Below are 20698 nucleotides of genomic sequence, written 5' to 3'. Positions count from 1 at the left end.
GCCTTTTCTCCCCGCCCCTCGTCGAGTTCAGAGAAACGCGCAGGGCTGGAGTGACCTTAACGTTCATCAGTACCCAATGAGACGCCCAGAGAAGCGTGAGTGCGTACAACTCGATGACACCTCCCACTTCTTCTCTACCCTGCTGAATGGCTGCCCCGGCCCCGAAGAGCTTTGCTTCCTGCTGCGCTAGTTTCACTCTTTTAGATGGTTTCTCTAAAGTTCCCAGCTTCTTTTACCCTTTTGTCGACCAGAGAGTGCTCCACACTGTATACCCGGGCTCAGATAAAAATGCAGGCCATTAAAATAGTAATTCAATTCTAGAATAAGGATTCACAGTTGTTATTGGAATGGGGTTTTAAGTCGCTCTGCCTGGAATCCAATCCTGTCGTCCCGTCTTTTGATAACCTGGGAAAGTTACTTCACCTCGTTATGCTTTGGTTTCTTTTGTAAAGTTTGGTTGCTGTATATGTGTGTGTGTTTTCCTAACTTTTTTCAATACTGAGGATGGAGCCCATGGCCTTGCATTGGCTAGGCAAGCACTCTGACCTTGAGCTAAATCCCCAACCACTTTCTAGTAATGTTTGGAAAATAACACAAAAGTGTCTATTTTATAGAAGATTATGAGTTTGATTCCCTTAGCAAAAGTTCAAGTGTAGAGTAAGCATTTATTAAATCCCTAGCACTTAAGCTAGTGCCAGCATGCAGTTGACAGTACATATTTGTAGAGTTAATGTAGGAACTACAGACGAGGAACCAGGCCCACAATTACTAAGTAACTTTTGAAAGGCCACCAATAAAATAACTGCAGAGATGGGACTAGAATCCAGGGCTCCTAACTAAGAGTGCAAACTCCCTTTTCACTAAATATGTGATCTGTCTTTTAAAATTCACTTTTTGGGCTGGGGATGTGGCTCAAGCGGTAATGCACTCGCCTGGCATGCGTGCGGCCTGGGTTCGATCCTCAGGACCACATACAAACAAAGATGTTGTGTCTGCCGAGAACTAAAAAATAAATATTAAAAAATTAAAAAAAAAATAAAATAAAATTCACTTTTGTGCTCCACGTGGCATGTCTGTAATCCCAGCAACCCATGAGGCTGAGGCAGGAGAATCACAAGTTCAAAGCCAACCATTGCAATTTAGGGAGACCCTGTCTCAAAATACAAAATAAAATAAATAAATTAAGAAAGGGATGTGAATCAGTAGTTAAGTGCCCCTGGGTTCAATCTCTAGTACAAAAAGATTCACTTTACTATATATAACTATATGTGTGTATGTGTGTGTGTGTGTGTGTGTGTGTGTAAAAGTGCACTGTCACTAGATCCCATTCAAATAACACTGAGTGTAGACTTAGCCGGATTTCCTAAAATCATATATATATGGGACTATATATATATATCTCGAAGTGATCCAGTTTAAGCAGACTGAAAGATTCAGGGAACAATGAAACAATGAACAAATAGATTATAAGCAATTACTATCCTGGCAGCACTACCCTAAATTCTGGGGCTATAATGTTAAAATAAGTTTCCTGCCTTCATAGAGCTCTCAGTCTGGCAGAGAAGAAAGACATTAAACAATTCATTACAATGGTGGGATGTACACTAAAGGAACACACACAAAAAATGAAGTCTAAGACTAGAAAGAAACTTAAGACTACAGAATATCTCCATTGTATACTCTGGTTTCTCTTCAAATTGTAGAAATCTTTTGTCTTTACTGAAAATTTCCGTGGAGATGAGAAAATTTTAAACCAGGTTTTGAGGCCTTGTTTCAGCAAGGCAACATTAAAAAGAATATCTCCATTATATTTTGTTAATGTATGTATATTGTTTTATGTCACAGGGATTGAACCCAAGGGTGCTTAAACACTGAGCCACATCCCCAGCCCTTTTTATTTTTATTTATTTATTTGAGACAGGGTTTTGTTACCAAAAGTTTGGTCCTTGTCCCTGATGCCAGTCCAATAATGAGGACAGGGTTTTGAGAAAAAAGAAAAAGAAGTTTTGTTGCTTTGTAGCAAAGGAGAAGCCCAGAGGACTCCTGTCACAGAGGCTGTATTCTGCCCATCAGGGAGAACCAGGGGGCTTTTAAAACAGGTGATGCGAAGGCTACACTCTACTTGTTCTATGTTAGAGTTTTAATTCACCCATATGCACTCAGGCTTCTTAATTTGGTAGTCATTTTGGAGATCTTCAGGTGCCATCCCCAAAGTCTTAATTACTTCCTTCGTGTGGTGGGTGTGTCCTCAAGAACAGGTAATTCTGCCTTGGATGGGGAAGAAAAGTGATCCTGTTTTCCCTGAGATTAGGGGAGAGATTGGGGAGGAGGAGAGAGAGAGGAAGGGATATATGTCCTTTAAAAATTAAGCCACAGTGGCAGAGCAGCGAGGGCTATATTCAAAGCCTAAAATGGACTGCTTTTACAGCCAGCCTTGCTAACTTGCTGAGACTGGCTTTGAATCTGGGATCCTCCTGCCTCAGCTTTGTAAACTGCTGGGATTACAGGTACATGCCACCATGTATGGCCAGGGCATATACTTTGTCTGTGGTGAGGAGAGCTTGCTCTCTCTCTCTGCTTCCTGGTGTCATGTTCTGAATTGCTTTCCTCCACTACACTCTTCCTCCATGATGTTCTGCCTCACTGGGGCCCAGAGCAATGGAGCCTTATGTCTATGGACCGAAACCTCTGAAAACTGTGAGTGCAAAATGTACTTTCTTTTTCTAAAACTCTTCTTGTCAGGTCATTTGGTCAAAGTGGTGAAAAAGCTTACTAAAATAGAAAAATATAAAATGTTTTTTCTGGGGCTGGGGATGTGGCTCAAGCGGTAGCGCACTCGCCTGGCATGCGTGCGGCCCGGGTTCGATCCCCAGCACCACATACCAACAAAGATGTTGTGTCCACCGAGAACTAAAAAAAAAAAATAAAATATAAAAAAAAATAATAATAATAATAAAATGTTTTTTCTAAAAAAGAGTAACTACCTGAAATGACAGATATATTGATTAGCTTGATTTTGGTAATCATTGCCAAATATGCCTCAGTAAAACTAGAAGAATATAAAATGATTTTTTCTTGGTACCAGGGATTGAATCCAAGCGTATTTAACTGCTTAGCCACATCTCAGCCCTTTTTAATATTTTATTTATAAATTTGCTGAGTTGCTTAGGGTATCATTAAAATGCTGAGGCTGGCTTTGAACTCGCAATCCCCCTGCCTCAGCCTCTCTAGCTGCTGAGATTACAGGGTTCCCCACCATGTTGGGCAAAAAAAATGATTCTTTTTATACAGGAAGGTAAACCAAACTGGATATAATGGTTCAAAATGCTCAAAAACAAACCATGGAATTTTCAACACCCAAAACTCTGTTAATAAGGGGTTGTCTAAAAATAAGGTTTTCTACTTTAAGCAGGGCTTAAATATAATTGGCATTTGAAATGAATTTAGATGATTGATTTATTGTTAGGTGATTGCATTTTTAAAATGATATTCCTTTTTTAGTCTAATTTTAAAAATACACACATCTAGTGTTTTGCCTAGCATGGTAAGACAGGCCTGGGGTTCAGTCCCAGCACCAGAAACAATACAATACAATTAGTGAGGATTTAGGGAAGACAAGCCCCCTCACCCCTGCTGCTGGGAATATAAATTAGTTCAACCTTAACACAGGGTAATTTGACAATATAAAAATAATACTAACATTTATAAGGAGCTTGCTATTTGCTGAGCACTCTGTGAAGTGATTCATGCTAATTGACTCACTCAATTTTGCTATTCAATTTGCATCATTTATAATAATGAAATGCTCAAGACCCCTAACCCAACAATAGAATCCTGGTTAAATAGAGCATGGAACTTCTATACAATAGGATTGAAATTATCTATATTTATTAACATGGAAAGCTCTATAAAATGTAGTAAGTTTTTTACAAAGGTTATAGAAGAGAATATGTAATATTTTTTTCTGTTGTAATAAAAATAGAACCCAGGGCCTGATTATGCTAGCTGTACCCCAGCCGTTTCTATAACATGAGAAATTATATGAATATGTCTATGTGAGTATGTTTAGTAGCGCTAGTAATATTGTGAATTTTTGTAGAGAAGTCCCTATCTCTTGTAGTTACATATTGAAATGTTTATGGACAAAATTATATGATATCCAGAAAGTGCTTCACAATAATCTGGAAGGGAGGGATGTGGCTGGGGTACAGATATAAGATCGGTTTTGAGTTGATATTGAAATTATAAAAAGTATATGTGGTTTCATTATACTTTTCTTTCTACTTCTGTTTATGTTTGAAAGTCTTCAAAAAAAGTTAGGGTTCAATCCCTGGCATGGAGTAAGTAAATAAATATGAAATTCTAAAAAAGTAAAGAGTGACTACAGCCAGATACAGTTGTGCATGCCTATAATACCAGCTGCTTGGGAGACTGAGGCAGGAGGGCCACAGGTTTGAAGCGAGCCTCAGGAATGTAGTGGGCCCTAAGCAACTTAGTGAGACCCCATCTCAAAATAAAAAATAAAATGGGCTGTGGATATGGCTCAGTGGTTAAGTGCCCTTGGGTTCAATCCTTGGTAACAGAGAGAGAGAGAGAGAGAGAGAGAGAGAGAGAGAGAGAGAGAGAGAGTTTTAAATAATGCTTGGCAAGTTCCTGACTTTGTAAACACTTAATATATATTTATTGGAGGGCAAATGGTTTTGCTGTTTTTTTTTTTTTTCTGGTATTGGGGATTGAACCCAGGAGGCTTTACCAATCAGCTATATCCCCAGCCCTTTTTTATTTTGAGAGAGGGTGTTGCTAAATTGCTGAGGCTGAGATTGGAATTTGTGATCCACCTGTCTCAGCCTCCCAAGTAGCTGGGATTACAGGTGTGTGGCACCATGCTGGGTTTGTTAATTTAAAACAAGATCTCAGGTGGTAATTGAATAGAAAAATATTTAAAAATGAGATTGCAAGCAATTCATTTAGAGGCCAAAATACGCTAAAAAATAAATAATACTAGCATGCATGAGGTCCTCAGTTAGATCCCCAACAATGCAAAAACACTTCTAATAATAATATTAATAAATTTGTTCAGACAATATATTTTGTTTTTGGAAGATAAACCATTGAGAAACTCTAGACAGAAAAGCTACATGTGTTACTGTTACTTTATTTAGGTAAACACAGAAGATATTTTTAGCCCTCAAAAAAAAAAAAAGATTTATGCAGAAAATCATCAACCTTAGATTTTCTTCACTATTTATTATTCCAGTGAATGTTTATGGAAAGTTGGTTATTTTCCCAAAGGCCTCTGGACAGATTTGAATGCTTGTGTGCAAGTGAATCAACAATTTGATGACCTCTCGGCTAAATAATGCATGCGCTTCACAGAAATGTATTACCAAAGCAGTGTTGTCAGTTTTCAATGCAATTTTGCCTTACTTTCTCTGCATATGAAGGCAACCAAATTCAAAAGCAACCCTCCCATACAAGATGCAACTTGGTGTGCTTAGGGAAATGTTTAGTGCATGTTAGTGAAATAAACTGTTTATTTTATGCATAATATTCCATTATGAAGATAATTCAACCATTCTCTTAATATTTCCCATTATTTTATTAAAACAATAATGCATTTTCCCTTACACATTTAGTCTTACATGCTGGTTCTTTAATTTTTATGGGAAAGATTACTAGAAGTAGGCTTGCTGGTCAAAAAGTGAATACTTTTTTTTTTTTTTTTTTTTTTTTTTTTTTAAGGTACTGGGAATTGAACTCAGGGGCACTCGGCCACTGAGCCACGTCCACAACCCTATTTTGTATTTTATTTAGAGAGAGGGTCTCACTGAGTTGCTTAGTGCCTCATTTTTGCTGGGGCTGGATTTCCTTTGGTACTGTGAGTTACCCCCCAGCTCCCTTGCTAATTTTTAACTTTTTTGCCATTTGTATTTCTTTCTCTGTGAATGGTCTGTTTTTTTCAGGCTGGCAGTTATCTTATATAATTCCCCATACTTTTAAGATCTTTAATTGATTTCTGTATTAAGGCTATAGATTTTTGTAATGTGAATAACAAATACATTTTTCTGTAAGTGTTTTCCTTGATGTTTGATGTTTAATCACACACATATTTTAAGTTTTGTAATGTTAAGTTGGTCCATTCTTTTTCCTTTTGGATTTCTGTTTTTGATGTCTACCTTTAGAAAGTGTTTTGCCACAGAACATATCTATAGAGTTCAGTGGTGGTTAACGATTTCCTGCCTTAGGTTAGTGCAACCACGTTTTCTCTGAGGTACCCTGCCCCCTGCCCAATCTAGTCAGTGAGTCAAGCATGGTAGCACATGCCTGTAGTCCCAGTGACTTGGGAGGCTGAGTCAGGAAGATCATAAATTGAGGGACCAGTGTCTGCAATTTAGTGAGGCCCTAAGCAACTTAATGAGACCCTGACTCAAAATAAAAAATAAATTAAAAAGGGATGGGGTTGTGGCTGAGTGGTTAAACACCCTGACTTCAATCATCTTTAGTACAAAAAAAAAATCTAGTCTATGGAGTTCACAACACAAGATGGAATACTATAAGTGTATATGTGAAGGCAATTTATTAACTTCAAATCTATGTTTGAAAGCACAAGATGTGTTACAATTGAATGTTGTCTAACTTCTCCCAAGCCAGAGAGCATTTTGTCTTTTCATACATTCCACTTAGCATTCTAAGGACAGTTACATCTTTACCAGAGCTATTCTTTTGTGAAGTAAAATTGGAGACTGGGGTGAGCTGAATTTAGCCAGAGTTTTGAAATGTCATGTTTTCACTGGAGTGTTTTCTTTTCTTTCTTTAATTTTTTATAGTTGTAGATGGACAACATGCCTCTATTTTTTGTTTATTTTTAAACAAATAAACTGGGTGCTAAGGAATGAACCCAGTGCCTCACTTGTGCTAGGCAAGCACTTTGCCACTGAGCTACAGCCCCAGTGCCTGGAGTGTTTTCTTTTTTCTTTTCTTTTTTTTTTTTTTTGCGTGGGGGGTGTACTGGGGATTGAACTCAGGGGCACTTGAACACTGAGCCACATTCCCAGCCCTATTTTGTATTTTATTTAGAGACAGGGTCTCACCGAGTTGCTTAGCACCTCATTGTTGCTGAGGCTGGCTCTGAACTTGTGATGGTTCTGCCTCAGTTTCCAATCTGCTGGGATTATAGGCGTGCACCACTGCATCTGGCAAGTGTTTTTTTATATGTGGTTGCACATAGAGACTTGGTCTTGTGGGATTCTGCTTTGTATCTGGGCCATATAGAGTAATACAGACATCATTTTTATAAGGAGAAGGGAGGAAGAAGGTAATGTTTACTAAGAAGTAGGTCCTATACTAGGTACTATCCTTCCTTCCTTTCTTTCTTTTTTTTTTTCCTTTGGTACTAGGAATTGAACCCAAGGATAGTCAACCACTGAGACACATCCTTAGCCATTTTTATATTTTATTTAGAGACAGGGTCTTGCTAAGTTTCTTAGGGCCTCACTAAATTGCTGAGGCTGGCCTTGAATTTTCGATCCTCCTGCTTCAGCCTCCCAAGCCACTGGGATTACAGGCATGTGCCACCATGCCCAGCTAGGTGCTGTCCTTTCAACCCTCCCAATTTAACAATGAAGCAGTGAACAAATTCAGATTTCCTTGAACACTAAACAAGCCTAAGTTTTGGGCCTGTCTCCCTTGCATGAACCCTTTTATGTTCCTGGAAGGGTCCTGAATTGATAGGCTATAAATGTTTGTGAAATTTGTGAAAATAAGTTAGAAATGCAGTTAGTTAGCTAGCCCTCACTCTCTATTCTTTTTTCCCCTCTGTCATTTTCCCCCTCAGGTTGAGTAGTTAGAATGATTCTAGTAGAATGAGAACAGGCATTTCGGGGATCCATCTGAAGAGAAATCAAGTTGCAGATAAATTTACTTCTGGTGAATGAAATATATTAGTGTTGTTTGCTGTCAGTGTTGTGTTAGGAACTACATGGACTACTTCCAAGAAAGTTGTGTGGTCCTCAGAGTTGGAGATTTTGAGAAAATTGAGGCCCCCCCCCTTTTGCCTCCATTTCCTTCTCCTTAAATCAGTTTCTTTCCCTTTGAATAGCCCTCAGAAAGCTTTTGTTGTGAGAGTCTTGATATTTTAGTTTCCCAGGTGATTGGGGGTTATGGTAATTTTGGTGATAAGTGAGGGGCCACCTGGTAGGGGATGCAATTATGGCTGGGGGAGGTTTTAACATAACAAGCCCCCATCTGCCAGGTGCTCATCTGTCAGATAAGGCTCTCTGTGGTTTTCTGTCACCATTCATTGTCTAGGTGTCTTTTCCCTGCTTACCCATTGATAGCTGACTAGTAGCAATATTTGAAAGTATTGTTTCTTCTTGATGTTTTAAATGTTTGTAGCATTCATCAGTTTTTAAAATTTATAGTGGGCTGGGGATTTAGCTCAGTATTAGAACACTTGCCCAGCATGTCAAGGCCTCTTCTTCAGGTGTCTTGCTATTACCACAAACTTGGTCCTTGTCCCCAATGCCAATCCAATAAGGAGTATACAATTTGGAGAAAGAGTAAAAAGAAGTTCTATTGCTTTGCAGGCAAAGGAGAAACACAGGGGTCTGGTGTCCCAGAGGCTGTGTTTCTGCCCATCAGGGGAAATAGGGAGCTTTTTTTTTTTTTTTTTAAAGAGAGAGTGAGAGAGGGGGGAGAGAGAGAGAGAGAGAGAGAGAATTTTTAATATTTATTTTTTAGTTCTCGGCGGACACAACATCTTTGTTGGTATGTGGTGCTGAGGATCGAACCCGGGCCGCACGCATGCCAGGCGAGCTACCGCTGAGCCACATCTCCAGCCAATAGGGAGCTTTTAAAGAAATGATTCAAAGGCAATATTCTCTGTCAGAGTTGTAATTCATTTGTTAATTTGGGCAGAGCAGCAAGGGTTATATTCAAAGCATAAACTGTTAGACTACCTTCTCACTCTCCCTGCTGAGCCTATAGTTAAACTCTGCAGCATAATGGAGATACCCTTTCCTCAATCAGCCCAGGCCTATGGTCCCCTCCTCCCATGCACCCCATACCTGAGTATGTTTTCTACAATTATCTACTTTTTTTTTTTTGGTACTAGAGATTGAACCCAGGGTCACTTAACCACTGAGCCACATCCTCAGCCCTTTTTATTTTTATTTTGAGACAGGGTCTGGCTAAGTTGCTCAGACCCCGCCCCGCCCCCAAAGTTGCTGAGGCTGGCTTTGAATTTAGGATCCTCCTGTCTCAGCCTTCTGAGTCACTGGGATTAACAGCATGTGTCACTGTGCCTGGCCCCAGCTCTAATTTAAAAAAAAAATTGTTGGTGGACCTTGATTAATTTATTTATATGCAGTGCTGAGAATTGAGCCTAGTGCCACACACATGCTGGGCAAGTGCTCTACCACTGAGCCACAACCCCAGTCCTTTAGCCCTAATTTTAAAGGCCTCAGGGGTAGTGTACAGAACATGTTGAAACAGAATCCTGTTCCAAGCAATTTGACAATCTCCAGTCTTGGGAAGAATTTGACATAGGCAGTGCCATTTTGAAATGTATACTCCATATTAGAAGAATCATCTCAAAGTCACTCTGACTCCCTGACCTCAACCCCATTATCAAGCAAAGAACCCCCAAACACTCCCATCATCCTCAGAAAGGAAATTGTTTTCTGGGACTGAAATTCTTATTTTTTTTGGGGGGTGGGGGGTGGGTACAGGATTGAACTGAGGGGCACTGGACCACTGAGCCACATCCCCAGCCCTATTTTGTATTTTAATTAGAGACAGGGTCTCACTGAATTGCTTAGTGCCTAACTTTTGCTGATGTTGGATTTGAATTCACCCTTGTCCTGCCTCAGCCTCCCAAGACACTAGGATTACAGACAGGCATGCACCACCGTGACCCCATGGGACTGAAATTCTGAAGACACCTGAAAGGACCCTTCTCTAAATGGCCCAACTGCAAAATTCCCCGCATATGTGCTCCAAGCTCTAAGGTAAGGATGGTTTTCAGTCTCTACATGTCCCCCTCCACAGGTTTGTCCCAAATAAACCATTGTTACTTTTGAGCTGCCTCTCCCCTCTCCTTATTTTGTTCATTCGATTCTTTTCCTTACACCCAGATGATTCAAGTAAGAAGAAGGGCACACAAGAGAAGTTGCCCATTGAAAACTCATTTGTTGCCAGGCACAGTGGCACAGGTCTGTAATCCCAGCAGTTTGGGCAGCTGAGGCAGGAGGATTGCAAGTTCAAAGCCAGCCGCAGTAACAGTGAGTCCCTCTATCAAAATTAAAACTAAAAAGGGCTGGGGGATGTAGCTCAGTGGTTAAGTACCCTTGGGTTAGATCCCCAGTACCAAAAAGAAAAATGTTTGTTTTATTTTTGGACAAGGTCCCCCAGCAAGGACAATTTTATTTTGATACTCTGTGCCTAAGACTTGGCATTTTGTACCTGCCTTCTCTTCTCTCTTCAATTCCACAGCCCTTTGCCCAGCCCTTTCTAGCATATGGGCTAATTTTCACCCACCCTGAGTCAGTTCATTGACTGTTTTACAAGCTTTGAACACTCCTTCAAACAGCTCCTGTTGTATCTGCTGAATTTTCCAAATGTCTTTAAATGTTAGGCCTTAGCCATTCAGTAATCTTTCCCCAGACTATGCCCCATACCTGCTGTGATTTTTATATGTGTAACATATTTGTTTGAGGTCTGGTAGAATTGACATTTGTCAAGGCATAGTTTCAGGCTGTTATTCAGGTGATCCAGTAATATAAGGAGCTATATTGTTCCTCTTCTCCAAAGCTCTGATACATATAATTATGCCACATAAACAAATTAGAAACTCCAGATAATCCTTATCATCAGTTGCCTTTGGGGGGGATGATGCTGGTGATAAAAGGCTTTGTACATGCAAATCACTGATCTACATTTCCAATCTACCTATTGCTTTTTCCATTAAAATCTGGGAGGTGTCTGGGGCTCAAAAGATGTGTGGGAAAGCCTTTCAAATGGGTAAACTTCATAGAGCAGGAGAAAGCTGTTTTTTCTTTGCCTCAGACATCTATGGATTTAATAATAGCACTTCTCGAACACAACATTGGAAATAATGGATTTCCTACCATGCAGTCTAGAGGTTACTCTGAACACAGAGATCTCATTCTCTGATCTCCTTGAAGTGAAGACAGATAATAGAACATCAGTATTCCCTTTGTTCCGAGTTTGCCCTTTCCTACCAGGAGTTTTCCTTCTTTCCCTTTACATATTCATTGCTTCACTAAATAGTAGTTCCTAACCCTGACTGCCCATGTAATATGTGAAGCTTCTTATAAAACATCTATTTCTGGGCCTCATCTAATCTTAGAGATCAGATTCTAACTTTTTTTTTTTTGAACTGAGGATTTGACCCAGGGGCACTTGATTCCTGAAGTATATCCCTAGCCCTTTTTTATCTTTTGAGACAGAGTCTGGCTAAATTGCTTAGGGCTTCACTAAATTGCTGAGGCTGGCTTTGAATTTGCGATCCTCCTATCTCAGCCTCCAGAGTTACTGGGATTAAAAGCATGCACCCCTACACCAGCTGAGATTCTAACATTTTCTAAATGTCTATACCAGGCCCTGTGCCCAGTTATAAGTATGGGCAATTCAATCATGGTCCTTGTTCCATGTAGTTCATAGTCTAGGGACACTTGTAGTTCATAGTCTAGGGACAGAGACAGACAAATAAATACATATATATGTATATATTCTTACTAAATATATATACATATATACACATGTGTGTATATCCCAGAAAGTGCAGTTTAACTACATATTATTAATCTAGCTTGTTTCTCTTAAAACCATGCCTATGAACCAGGTATGTTGACATGTGCCTGTAATTCCAGAGACTTAGGAGGCTGAAGCAGGAGAATCTCAAATTCAAGGCTAGCCTCAGCAATTTAGCAGGACTCTGTCTCATAATAAAAAATAAATTAAAAGGGTGGGGTCTTATCTCAGTGGTTAATTGCACCTGGGTTCAATCCCCAGTTCCCCCCAAACAAAACATAAACTCATGCCATATGAGTGATGTTAAGCATGGATTTTTTTTTATCAAGTCCTGATATATAGGAAGATGAGACTTTCTAGGGTTATTGGGTGACATAAATTGAAGACTTTTAAAAAGTAAGATTAAACAAATATATATAGAGATTTTATTTTACAATAAAACAAAACCTGAAAATAATCCAGATGTTCTTCAACAGACGAATGGTTAAATAAACTGTGGCACATCCCCATACAATATTACTCAACAAGAAAAAACAATGAACTCTTGATAAATGTGACAGCATAGATCAATCTCCAGAAAATTATGCTGAATAAAAACAAACAAAAAATGGCCAGCTGGGTGTAGTGGCACATGTCTCTAATCCCAGCATTTGGGGAGGCTGAGGCAGGAGGATCTCAAGTTCTAGGGCAGCTTGGACTACTTAGCAATACCCTGTCTCAAAATAAAAAGGACTGGAGGTGTAGTTTAGTGGCAGAGTGACCCCAAGTTCAATCCCCATTAATGCAAAAACAAAACAGAACAAAAAAGAAAAGGCCAATCCCCAAAGGTAATGCACTGTGTGATTCCATTTATGTAACATTCCTGAAATGACAAAATTATAGAGAAGGAGGAATGACTAGTGGGTTCTAGGGGTTAGGGAAGCAGAGTGGGAGGGAGGTGTGATTATGAAAGGGCAACCTGAGGGATCCTTGCGATGGAAACGTTCTGTCTTTATTGTGGTAGTGGTTATGCAAGGCTACACATGTGATAAAATTACTCACCCACACATGCACACACAAATGATATATTACTGGTGAAATCTGAATAAGCCCTTTGGATTCTACTAATGTAAATTTCTTGGTTTTGATATTTGTTATGATTTATATGTGAGGTGTTCCCCCAAAAACTCATATGTGAGACAATGCAAGAAGATGTAGAGATGAAATGATTGGGTTAAGGCTCTCATAACCTAATTAATGAATCAATTCCCTGATGGGATTAACTGAGTGGTGACTGAAGGCTGGTAGGGTGTAGCTGGAGAAGGTGGGTCCCTGGGGGCACACCTTTGGGGTATATATTTGTTATCTGGTGAGTGGAGTCTCTCTCTCTGCTTTCTGATTATCACAGGAGCCACATCTCTTTGCTACAGTCTTCTGCCATGATGTTCTGCCTCACCCTGGGCCCCAAGGAATGGAGCCAGGTATCTATAGACCAAGACCTCTGAAACTGTGAGCCCTCTAATAAACTTTTCCTCCTCTAAAATTGTTCTGGTCAGATCTTTTAGTCACAGCAGCAAAAAAGCTAAAACAATATTGTATTAAAGTTGTACAGATTGAGCATCCCTAGTCTTAATATGTAAAATCTGAAATACTCTAGAATCCAAAACTTTTTGAGTACCAATATGATTCCACAAGTGGAAAATTCTACACCTGACCACCTGTGATGGGTTATAGTCAAAATGTAGGCATACCAAACATACAATTACCTTTAGGCCATATGTATAAGGTATGTATGAAACATAAATGAATTTCATGTTTAGACTTGGGTTCCATCTCCAAGATATCTCATTATGTATATTCAAATATTCCAACATCTGAAAAAAATTCTAAATCTGAAACACTTCTTCTGGTCCCAAGAATTTTGGAAAAGGTGTATTCAACCTGTATAAGATGCTAACATTGGTGGACAGTAAGGAAAGAGTGCATAGAACTTCTCTATACATTTCTTGCAACCTTCTCTGAATCTCTATTAGTTCAAAAAAGTAATAATGAGACATTACTAACCAGAAGTCCAAAGGGATTAAAAATGTCAGACCCATTTATAAATGCAAAATCACAGACAATGACATTAGGAGAAGTTGGGAGTATAGCTAATGTTCAATGTGACAATGGAGATATATAGTCCCTTTTGGGGAATATTAAATTCAAAAAATAGGTAAATTTGTCCAGGGATGTAACCCAAAATTTAGGGTATATTTTTTCAGGTTTTTCTTTGCTTTCTGAAAGCAGGGATTGAACCCATGGGTGGTGCTTAACCACTGAACCACATCCCAGCTCTTCATTTTATTTTGATACAGGGTCTCACTGAGTTGTTTAGAGCCTTGCTAAGTTGCTGAGGCTGGTTTTAAACTTGTGATCCTCCTGTCTCAGCCTCCGGAGCTGCCTAGATTACAGGTATGTGCCTCTTTGCACCTGGCTCAGGTTTGTCTATATATAAAATTAAAACTTTTCACACTCAGGAAGATATGCATTTTTCCTGTTTTTATTTTATTTCATTTTAGCTTTTGGTGCTAAGGATTGAACCCAGGGGCACTTAGTTACCGAACTAATTTCCCAGTTCTTTTTGTTTTATTTATTTTTAAAATTTTGATAACAGTGTCTCTAAGTTGCTTAAGATCTTGCTAAGTTGCTGAGACTAGCCTTGAACTTGTGATCCTTTTGCCTCAGCCTCCTGAGTCTCTGAATTATAGGCATGTGCCGTCATGCCTGGCTATCTCTCTTTTAAGAATTGTTTACTGATATGTTTTAAATGTGTATATACTATTTTATCATATGGGTGCAGAATTGATAATTTGCCTAATCTCTGATTTTAGATATTAAGATTATTTTCAAGGTATAGGGTTGTGGCTCTGAGGTAGAGTACTTGCCTAGCATGTGTGAGGCACTGGGTTCAATTCTCAGTGTCAGAAATAAACAAAGATCCATCAATAACTAATAACAATATGTAAAAAAAGATTATTTTCAAGTTTTTATTATTATTACTATTGTTATTTGTTTTTTTTTGGTACCAGGGATTGAACCTAGAGGTACTTAACCACTGAACTACATTCCCAGACCACCCCTCCCTTTAAAAAAAAAATGGTACTAGAGATTGAACCCAGGGGTGCTTAACCACTGAGCCACATCCCCAGCCCTTTTTTATATTTTATTTAGAGTTGCTGAGTGCCTTACTAATCTGCTGGGCCTGGCTTCATGCAGTCCTCCTGCCTCAGCCTCCTGAGTTGCTGGAATTACCACCACACCTGGCTCCCAGCCCTTTTTTGTTTTTTATTTTGAGATAGGGTCTCACTAAGTTGCTTAGAGCCTTGATAAATTACTGAGGTTGGCCTTAAAGTTGAGATCTTCCTGCCTCAGACTCCAAAGACCCTGGGATTGTAGGTATGCACCACTGCACCTGCAAGCTTTTAGTATTATAAATAATGCTGCAGTACATATCACTACATAGGAACAGCAGTGAAACACAAGTGTTAGGGAGGTTCCAGGGCAAATTCTAACTTCATTTATAGAAAGGGCATTGGGAGTATCCCCCAATTGCAGTACCAGCTTCACATTTATATATCTTTGATTAGTTCTTTAGTATAAATTCCTTTTTTTTTTTTTTAAATCTCAGGTCCTCATGCTATGTAAGCACTCTGCCACTGAGCTTCACCCCCAGACAGTCTTAGTATAAGTTCTTAGGAGCAGAATTACTGGGTCAAAGATTATGTAGATTTTAGCCTGGTTTGGTGGCACATGGCTGCAATCCAGCAACTAGGGTGGATCACAAGTTTGAGGTCAGTTTCAGCAATTTAGTTAGGCCCTAAGCAACTTATTAAGACCCTGTCTCAAAACGTTTAAAAGATAAAAAGGGCTGGTAATGTAGCTCAATGGTAACCCCCCACTTCAATACTGTTAAAAAAGTATATTTTAAAACTTTTGCTACAATTTAGATAATTAACTTGACAAAAAGTTTGTGTCAGTTTTCCACATTGTTCCCCCGCCCCAGAATACATTCTTTATTGTTGATGTTACAAACAAGGCTAAAAAAAAAATTAAGGCTGAGTAGATTCACTGTGACTCTTCTTCTGTTCTTTGGCACAGTGTTACAGGATGTAATACAATGCTGGGTATATCTTAGGCCCTCAAAAATATTTGTTGATTTAATATAGTTCATAGTGTTTCCTTTGGAATTTTGGAACAAGTATGAAACAAAACCAAAATATTAGTATGCTTTAACCTTGGATTATGTCATTGAAATCTGGTAAAGAGCAAGGCCATGAGGGAATGATAGGTACTATTTTTTTCTTTTTGCTCTGTCGGGGCTGGAACCCAGGGCCATGAGCATGTTAGGTAAGAGTACTACCACTGAGTTTAATCCCAGCTCAGATTCTGGAGGCTAAAGAAAGGAGAAATCACCTAAGATTTCTGGAGGTAGGCCAGGAGCGCGGTGGTACATGCCTGTAATCCCAGTGGCTTGGGAGGCTGAGACAGGAGTATCATGAGTTCAGAGCCAGCCTCAGCAATGGTGAGGTGCTAAGAAACTCAGTGAGACCCTGTCTCTAAATAAAATACAAAAAAGGGCTGGGGGTGTGCATCAATGGTTAGGCACCCCTGGGTTTAAGCCCCAGTACCAAAAAAGGAGAGATTTCTGGAGGTAGACTGAGGGGGTCCACCAGTTTGCTGGAAAGGGAGGCAGTGCTTGGGACGTCAGGTTGTTGGGGAGGTAGCAGAGAGGAAATCTTTTGCCTGCTCCCTGTTTCCTGCTACTGTACTTTAAGCACTAAGGATATTATTTTTACCTGGCAGACTTTATGTCAGAACATATAGTGTGCAAATTTATTTCAGCAGAATTCTGGGAAAGATTATTCTGAATTGTACTCTAATTTTTTTTTATTTGGGGGAGAAGTCCAGTTTTTTTTTTCTGTTTTTTATGTGTCTAGCATGAGGCTATTTCCTGTTAAGTGGGACCAGTGGCTAGAGGTCTAGGCTCCTTGTCATTGCTGCTTTTTCTGCTCTTTTCCTGAAATACAAACAGGATGGGCAACCATGCATGCTTTCCTTGAATGACTTTGTCATTTCATTTAAACTTCATAACAACCCTATGGGATAGCTCCTTATTATTCCCTTTTCATATTAGAAGAAAATTACATAATTAATTTACCTCTATTACCCTGCTAGTATCTTGCAGATGTAGGATTACAATGATTTTGAAATCCCTTCTGTCTGATTCCAAACACCTGCTTCCAACCCCTGCCTGATTTCAAGAACACAGCAATGTGCTCTTCCTGAACCTATTTCCTGCACTATGTCTCCTAATTTTTAAAAATTTGGGATCTTAGGAGCAGAATTACTGCTCAATTGAGTAGGGATTCAATTGAGTAGGCTTTTCCTACTCAAAGATCTCTTTAAAACTTATCTTTTGGTTTGTGGGTGTAGCTTGGTAGAATGCCTGGCTGGTATGTGTGAGTCTGAGTTCAATCCCCAACACTGAAAGAAAAAAAATACCAAGGAGGAGCAATGACTTTCTATAAGTCTTTCAGAGTGAAGGAAAATGGGCTGTTAGCTAAATTCCCGAAACAAAGGAAATAGGTAATTAATTCAGTTTTCTCAAGGTAATCACTTTTGAAGAATCAAGGACACAAAGGTCCAAAGAAAGATAGTGTGGATCAAGTATAAATTTTATATTAGTACCATTAGGGGTTTGCTCCCATTTAGAGAGCCAGCCCTTTGGGGCCAACTCTATTGTTTCACAAACTTCTCCTGTACTCTTTCTTGCCTCTCTGAAATTTCCCTTTGTTTCTCAGTGTCGTGAGGGAGCATGAGTAAGCTATGCCATCAATATAGACCAAACACTTTTTTCCCCCACAATGTCAGAATTTATTGAATAACAATGAATTCATGAGCTATACCACTTTTAGTCATGGTGATTCACTGAATACTCATGTATCACCTGAGAGTCATAAGCTGGGTAATCACAAATTCTTTTATTCCATTTCAATATTATTTTCTCCTCCTCCTCCTCCTCCACCACCACCACCACCACCACCACCACCACCACCACCACCAAGATTGAACCCAGGGGTGCTTAACCATTCAGCCACATCCCCAGCCCGTTTTATTTATTTTTGAGACAGGGTCTCACTAAGTTGCTTAGGGCCTTGCTAAGTTGCCGAGGCTGGCTTTGAACTAGATTTCCTTCTGCCTTAGCCTCCTGAGATACTGGGATTATGGTGTGCACCACCATGCCCGGTTTAATTTCTATAATACTCAAGTCACATATCATACTCCACACAAATTGATATATATGTCACAGAAGACTGAGGAAGGATAAAGACAGCAGCAGTGTTATAGGATCCTGTGCCAAGAGCACAGGCAGAGAACAGATATGAAGGCAGAATCATACTTACTATAGGTGGTTAGATAAGTATTTTAATGAACCAATTCTGCAGAGTTGTCAGGGCAGAGGGTCTAGTTGGACAGCAGTTTCCGTTTCAGAGTGCCAACTTGAGGTGTCAGCTTGGAGTGGGCTGTGTGATATAGTTTTCAAGGGCAGGAGAAACCATGCTATGCTGAAACCTAAATGGACAGGATCAGAGGTTTGGCTCTCTGGTGATTTTTCTGGGCAAAGCTCCTAAAGATTGACCAGGTGACAGGGTCAGGGTGCCACTTAGTTCAGTTTTGGGGTGAACATCCTCCTTTTATGGGTTTCAGGTGAGGGGGCTGCATCTGGTGAACTTGTAAGCTCCTGTGTCTGATGTTCCTGATATGATATGAGATGTCCATATGAGTAGGTAGTCCTTGACTTAATTTGGTAAGTTGGCATGCATAGGTTATTTATCAATTTATGCTTTATGGTTGTGCTGGGCAAATGGTGTTTATTTGTACAAACAAGCTGTAGAGTCATTATACCTTGGCACTTGTACTCAAAATGTAGTAGCTCATGGCAAACTGCTGCTTTACAAAATGGAGTAACTCAGGATTAGGAGCAACCTAAAAACAAACTACTATTCTATACATCATGGAAAAACTCAGAGCAGGGCACAGCCTGCTGAACACATTCAGGATTATAGGAAAATTCAGTTGTGACCATATATCATGAGGGAGTGTCCCCTACCCCCAGTAGGCCAAGACAGCATACTGTAATGGAACCCTTGATATTCTGGTTTTGCTGTACTTTTTCTGTATGTATTTTTAAGTTTATGGTACTGGAACTGAACTTGGGGTCCTGTTCTACTGAGATAAATCCTCATTCCTTGATTTTTTGAGACAGAGTCTCATTAAATTGCCAAGGTTGGTCTTGAACTTTTGGTCTTCCTGCCTCAGTCTCCCAAATAACCGTAAATTTGGAGGAAGGACGTATTTATTCTGTTTGTTCTGAGACATCCTTTTTCTGCCCTGGACATAAGTGCTACTAGTTCTTAGGACTTTGGACTCAAACTCGGACTAACACTATTGCCTTTCCTGTTCTCAGATCTTCAGATTCAGACTGACTTAAACCACTGGTTTTCCTGGTTCTCCAGTTACAGCAAATCATGAGACTTTTAGTCTCCATAATTGTGTGATCCAATTTATATAATCTCTCAAGGCACACACATGAACACATACTGTACACATATTTTTTCTGTTCTCTGGAGAACCCTGTCTAGTACACTAAGATGTTATATACATATTTATTGAGTGGAAGAGTGAGTGAAGCTTATGGAGATAACTTCTCTACTATTAAGCAGCTATTAAGTGATTGATCCAAGATAAACTAAATCTAGCCAACAGTACAGCTCAAACTCTACCTACTATTCTAGATTGTCACTCTTCCTGTTTGCAACTGAACCACATCAAAGGCCAAACAGCAATTTCTGGGGAATATATGATCAGTTTTTTCCCTCCCTTCCTCCTGGTCCTCTCCCTTCTTTGATCCTTTCCTATTCTTTCTTCTCTTCCTTCCTTCCCTTTAATTTCTCTCCCTCCTCTCTTCTGTTTTTCTTTATTCCAGTGTTGAAGGGCTACACAGTTGTCCAACCTGAACATTTACAACTGAGGAAAACTTGCCAGATCAGTTAAAATGCCTGCCCAAAAGCTATAGTTAGTAGCAGACTTAATAGACAACTTTAGCTTCATGGTGGGCATCATTCTAACAAAATCAGTCAAGATCTAATTTATTTCAATCTTGTTTACCCAACATCTGTTTGTTATAACCAGATTAGTTCCATCGCTGACTCAGGCACATGGTTTGCACATTCTTACCTCAAAGGCATGGCCCAAACTGGTTTCTTTACTTGGTATTTATTCTTTCTTTCTCAACCTATCTATTTTATTCCTTAAGGCCCATCTCAGTTCTCACCTCTTCCCTACAGACATCCCTGGTTTATTGTAAACCCACACAGCAGTCTCATTTGGCCCTAATCTTACTTTACCATGTATACTCGGACCTCTATATTCATGGGTTCTGCATCTGTAAATTCCTAACCACAGGTTGAAATATTTGAAAAATGACTTCATCTGTACTGAACACATACACACTTTTTGTCTTTATTCCCTGAACAATACAACAACTATTTACATAGCATTTACATTGTGTTAAATATTAAAAGTAATCTAGAAATGATAAAGTTTCTCAGAGGTTATGCATAGGTTATATGCAAATATTATACCAACTTATATAAGAAACCTTAGCATCCATAGTTTTTTTTTTTGGGGGGGGGTACCAGGGATTTAACCTTGGTGTGCTTAACCACTGAGCAATATCTCTAGCCCATCTTTATTTTTTATTTTGAGACAGGGTCTTCCTAAATTGCTTAGAGCCTTGCTAAATTGCTGAGGCTGGCTTTGAATTTGTAATCCTCCTGCCTCAGCCTCCCAAATCACTGGGATTATAGGCATGTGCCACTGTGTCCTGGCTATATTTTGATAT

At 39.4% G+C, this 20698-nt stretch overlaps 1 long non-coding RNA gene across 1 annotated transcript; it reads left to right on the top strand.

Moving 5' to 3' along the window:
- The first annotated feature begins 10 nt into the window (after positions 1 to 10).
- Positions 11 to 13268, top strand: LOC113175290 (uncharacterized). Its single transcript, XR_003299953.2, has 4 exons — positions 11 to 99; positions 9870 to 10007; positions 10134 to 10280; positions 13160 to 13268. It is a non-coding gene; the product is annotated as an uncharacterized LOC113175290 (long non-coding RNA).
- The last annotated feature ends 7430 nt before the right edge of the window (positions 13269 to 20698 follow it).

The sequence above is a fragment of the Urocitellus parryii genome, chromosome X (assembly GCF_045843805.1).
Source record: "Urocitellus parryii isolate mUroPar1 chromosome X, mUroPar1.hap1, whole genome shotgun sequence".
In the NCBI taxonomy this organism is placed as follows: Eukaryota; Metazoa; Chordata; class Mammalia; order Rodentia; family Sciuridae; genus Urocitellus; species Urocitellus parryii.
The sequence above is the reverse complement of the archived record's forward strand: the minus strand, read 5'-3'. Positions and strand labels throughout refer to the sequence as shown.